Source organism: Agelaius tricolor, unplaced genomic scaffold, assembly GCF_023055355.1.
Source record: "Agelaius tricolor isolate 1412-34295 unplaced genomic scaffold, bAgeTri1.0.p SCAF_1, whole genome shotgun sequence".
Lineage (NCBI taxonomy): Eukaryota > Metazoa > Chordata > Aves > Passeriformes > Icteridae > Agelaius > Agelaius tricolor.
This window is the reverse complement of record NW_027269261.1, coordinates 12,174-17,500: the sequence shown is the minus strand read 5'-3', so window position 1 is coordinate 17,500 and position 5,327 is coordinate 12,174. Positions and strand designations below refer to the sequence as shown.

Below are 5,327 nucleotides of genomic sequence, written 5' to 3'. Positions count from 1 at the left end.
CATGAGCTGCTTTTATCCAAGCAATTGTTTTAAAGTTCTACTGTAGGCGTTTCTGGTTCACTTTTTTTTTTTTTTTTTCCTCTAAATCGGCAGTAAATATAGCTGAGTAAAATTACCTTGGTTTTCTTCCTTCTTAAATGTTTTTATTGATAATCCTATTTGAATATGCAGAACACGTGGGTATGTCCTGTAATATATCCTAGCTTTTCTTGTTTACAGGGTACTCAGGAAATATTTTTCCCTTAGAGTCCCACTGAAACATTCTCCGTGCAATCTCCGTTAAGGTCTGTGTTTACAAATAAGCCACCATCAGCTGAGATATTTGCCTGTGTACCTTTTCCTGTCATTCAGAGCTTGCGTTCTGTGGTTTTTATGATAAACCTATCAAACTTGCGAAACCGTTTTGTAAGTCTTAACCGTTGAAGGCAGCAAGAAGTGGTTTTAAAGGCTGTTCTTGAGCAGACAAAGGGAAAAAGTGTGAATTTGCTGCTGAACTTGTCCTTTTTCATTTGACTTGCCTTGAATTATTTAGGAAGAGAGAGAACTAGAAAAAAGAGAGAAATAGAATTGGTTCTTGAGCCCTCCTAAAATGCTCCCTGTGATTCCGTGTGGAGCCAAAGTGAAGGGTGATGGAACAGAGCCCCTGTGCTTTAGAAGGAAATCAATTCCAACCTGATCTCCACCCTGAGTCTCCCTAATTTCTGTTTTTAAAATGCAAACTAAGTTTAGGAAGTGTTGGGAGTTAGTATTTTGGGGGAGAAATGGCAGTTGCACAAACCGTTCCATTTCCCAGAGGCTCTGGGAAGGATTCATTTTGTAAGCGCTGTAACTGCCATCGGTTGGTGGTTCGGGGTTGGAATGTGCACTTGCCCTCCTATAAAGCACTCGTTCATTTGCATTTCAGTGCCAGGAGTCTGGAGAAACTGGAGAAGAGCCCAAGAGACATTTTTCATCCTGAGATACAAAAGGTAGGAAGTGACTTTTTTTGGTTTGGTTCTTTTTCTTTATGATTTCCTGGAAATAGAAGTAATTAAGTATAGATCCTACTGGTTTGTTTCTTCCAGTAGCTAATAAGAATAATAATCTAATACTACTTAAACTGTCTCTTTATCCATTGAACTGGCCATTTTAAATCCAAACTTCTAAACACCAATAAAACCATCATCCTTGTAGAATCTTTAATAGGAGGGGGCTAAAGATGCTGTTTTTGTTGACAGGATTTATTGGTTCTTGAAGGGCAAGAGGTGAGTACAAGCCTAACTACTTCTTGCTCACAGACCCGTCCGGTGAATACGGCTTTGTATTTGGATGGGCTTTTGATGACTTCTAAATCAATTGCTCGTTACAGTAAAAAGAAGTCATGTTTTTTTGAACCTGACAGCAAAAATAACTTGAAGCACCAACTTAATAATAATTGATCACCCGTCTAAGTTAATGATTTTATGCTATACTATCAAAGTTTAAAGGTAAATTATTGTGTAGTAGGAGATGGTATAAAATGTATGTTCTAACGTGTAGGATGTATGCAAAGATTAGAGGAAACAAATTTTTATGTCTTCTGTTTGACTGTTCACCAAATAATATTTGGTTTTATTTTCCAGGGATCGGTGAATTTTAAATTTGGAGTCCTCTATGCTAAGGATGGTCAGCTTACAGGTGATGAAATGTTCAGTCATGGTGAGGTTTTCACCTTCTCCTTAATTGTTTTGCTCATCTGAAAAAAAAAAAAAAAGGCAAGTTAAAAAAAAAAAAGTTATGTTTATTATTTGTTACCCCGTTCTGTCCGTTTCCTCAGTATTTGCTGGAGCTCTGCTTACCCAAGCTTTGGGTAAAACAAGCTTTGGGTTCCTTCTGTCCCACTGGGTGTTGCCCAGTTTGGTTGCATCTGGTGAAATTCACCCTGAGCCCTTACAGAACCAGCTCAAACCAGGTGAGAGCCATTCGCAGCTCTCTCAGGACACCCGGAGGAGGATGGGTGACGTTTCTGAGCATCTGGCAAGTGCACTTCTATCAAAACTCGGCCTGTGCAATTTCTGGGGAAAACCCTTCTGTATCCTGAAGGGTTCCTCAAAGTCTGTTGAGGATCCAGTTAGCAGTTGCTCACCTGGATGGTTCCAGCTCCTCAAGCTAACACTTGTACTCTTGCCCTGTAGTTTAGATCTATTGTAGTTTTGTTATTTTGCAAGATTTGACGTCTTTGGACAGTAACGTGCATTTCACTCTTTGGAACCTCTCGGATCGTGCTTTGGTGCAGCACCACCTAATGGGACACTTGGCTGCTGTGCTGAAGGGCTTGGTTACTGGAATTGTAAATCCCGGAGAGTTTGTAAGTCTTCTGTCCCCAGGGAGGTGTCACGCTTTGTTCACCGTTGCTCTGTTTGTCGGGTGCTGCTTCTCGTCGGAGGTATTAACTTCAAACTGCCCTGTTCTTTTTTGAACTTTTTTTCCTGGTTCTCTCCGTAGGGCAGGGAAGGACTCTCGTATCCCGGTCGTCAGACTCAGCGCTGCCCGAGAAGATACAGAGACTGTAAAAATCATAAGAAGCAACTAGGACTGCAGAGGAAACAAACTGGAGAGAACAAAAGGTGACATTGTTCTCCTTAGCCTGGATTAGAAACATCCACTGCGCTTTGATGCCGGTGGCTGCCAGGGGCTCGTTAGGTCTCTTGAGGCAGGTGTAGGTGTTCACTTGTAGGTTCTATTTTTTGGCAAAGGACCACGAGAGAAGTTTATTTATAGATCCAAATAAACATTCATCTTATCTGAACATAACCTGTCATCCCCTTTCTGACATTAAGGACTCCTGTATAAATACTTGGGGGGGTTTTCTTTGTCATTTCTGAATGGTTCCATTTTGCCGGCTACTTGAACAAATCTGAGGGGGTTTAATTGCATACTGCTTCCTTGAAATTCTGTTGGTCTCTGCTTGGAACCCTTCTTGTACTGCTTAATGAAAGACTTCGGATGGTGTTTTCTTGCCTGTTTGTGGTTAAGGTCGTGCTCTGATGCATTTACAGAAGCCATGGCAGGAGAGAGTCAGCTGCTGGAGAAGAGGAGACAGTACTATCCCTGTGCAGCACGGAACTGTGCCACTGCTGTGTCATCAGCTGTGTCTGCACTGAAAGTAGCCACCTTCACTTGTAGGTAGCTCCTTGGTGCTTTAGGACACGCTGAGGGATTTATTCCTTTTGGGATCCACGATGAGAATTCCCAAGAGAGGTAGTAGTAATAAGGTCTGAGATTGGAAAAAAGCCTGTGTCCTTGGAATGTTGTTGTTGTCGTCCAAAGTTAATTTTTCCTTCTTTCTTAGCCAGTAGTCAGCTTTTTGCTTTATTTTTTGTGGTATCAGTATTTGATTGTTTAAAAAATTGCTTCAAAAGAACTGCAGTGGCTGGCCACCAGGACCTTGTTCAGATTTGCCTATTTGCTTGTAGCTAAAACCTTTCCATATTGTTTATCATTCTATTGAAGAAACTGCTGCCCAGTCAACTAAGAACTGAACATCTATCTCTCTAGGACATGGGGAGAGGATTTAGGTCATGTCTTTGTTTCCAGAAAAAAGTTCCAGTGTAGTTTCTAACTAGAGGAAAAGGGGGGGGGGGGTGAAGACTCGGGGCTCTGATGCCCCTGGGGGCACCCCGAGGTGCCCAGGAGAGGGAGCCCCACTGCGGTGCAGGAGCAGGTATGTTATCACGTACTAGAGAGCAAATTAGAAATAGAAATATGAAAATTATAAGTATAAAAATATTTTTTAGATCGTTAAAGAAAGCGGTTTTTTTTACTTGTCAATAGGCAGGGTTTTGATGATAAAAATGATAAATACAAAGAATATGAAGGTAGAAATCTAAGTCTAGAAAGATATCATAAATACATACAGAGAAAGTTTAAAACTAGAAGAAAAAATCAGTTGCAGCAGTAGATACGATACATAATATAGATAATACTTTAAATACATGTCTAGAATTTTATAGATATTATAGATCATTATTAATAGATTGCATCAAAAGAAACGATAAATATAAATGTGAGTATAATTACACAAAGTATAAAAATATTTCGATACCGTTTAAAAGAAGGTGTTTTCGTGTATTTATTTGGTTAGAGATGGGGTTTTTGTTTGGATTAATAGACGTATTCTAGAAATATAAATCTAACTGTAGAGAGATCCAATCGATAGAGGAGGATATTTCTAAAACCACAACCGAACGCCGCCGCCTTCGGGGGAATCGCACGAGCTCGGCCGAAGCAAGGCGAGAGCGGCCGACCCTGACGGCCTCGAGCGAACCGAGGCGAGGCTTCCGAGGCTGCCTGAAGCGAAGCGAGCCGAGCTCAGGCGAAGCGAGCCTGCTGCTCTCGTGCGCGCTGCTTAGCGCCAGTGCGCTCCCAGCCTAATGAGCTCCTGCCCGAGCCCGCGCTCCCGGTCGTGTCCGCGCCGTGGCCGGGCCGCCCGCGGGACGCGGCAGCGGGAGAGCCCCGAGCCGGGCGAGCTGAACGGGAGGCGGCGGCGCTTGCCCGCCCGCCGTCGGGGAGCCGAGGCGAGGCGAGCGGAGCCGAGGCGCGCCGAAGGCACAGAGCGGCTGGGAGTTGGGCCGAAGCGAGGCGAGCTCGGCCGAAGAGGCGAATGCAGGCGCCAAGAGCCGACTGGAGCCGAGCGTCTCCGGAGCGAGCCGAGCTCCGCCGAGCGCCGCAGCATCCCGGGCAGGGCGAGGCGCCGGGCCGGGCTCGGGGTGCAGCCGGGGCTCTGGGAGGCTTCCCCGCCTGTCCCTCTCTCTAGCCCTCCTTCCTTCTCCCCGTCTTCGCCTTCTCTCGCTCCCTTTCCCCCATTCCCTCTCCCCCCGCAAAGCCGGCTCCTTCCTGTCCTGTCCCTAGCCCGCTACTCCCTTCTGTTCCCCCTGTCTCCTTCCTGTGCCCAGCCTCCGTGTACCCTCGTCCCGGGCTTTCCCTTCCCGTGCCGCTTTCCTGCACAGCCCGAGCTCCCTCGCCGCCCTTTGTCGTGCCCTGCTCTCGCTCCTCTCTTCCCGTGCCCCCTTTCCTTCTTTGCCCCGCAGCCGCGGGGCTCGGGCTGCCGGAGAATAAAGCCCCGAGGGCCGGAGCCCGGCGCCCCTGGGCCCTTGCGGGAGTCCCCGCGCGGGGCCGGAGGCTCTCGGCGGATCCCCCCGTGCCGCTCAAGCAGCGCGGCCGACAGCGCCGGAGCTGCGGCTTTGCCGGCATCGCGCTGAGAGCGGCCCCCGCTCCGTGCCGGGCCGTCCCCGCCGTCTGTGCCGCTCCCTCTCTCGCTGCCCCTGGCCCGTGACAGCGAGGCTGGGCAGGAACCTCAAGCCTTCTGG

The 5,327-nt window shown here is 47.1% G+C and overlaps 1 protein-coding gene across 1 annotated transcript in view; it reads left to right on the top strand.

Moving 5' to 3' along the window:
* The window catches only part of LOC139600194 (trichohyalin-like), a 6,661-nt gene extending 3,889 nt beyond the window's left edge, over positions 1 to 2,772 (top strand). Inside the window, exons 2-4 of the mRNA XM_071448193.1 lie at positions 1 to 284; positions 905 to 968; positions 1,218 to 2,772. The exon at positions 1 to 284 is cut by the window's left edge and continues 3,661 nt beyond it. The gene's annotated coding sequence lies outside the window, so the exon portion shown is untranslated. The remainder of the gene's footprint in view (positions 285 to 904; positions 969 to 1,217) is intronic.
* The last annotated feature ends 2,555 nt before the right edge of the window (positions 2,773 to 5,327 follow it).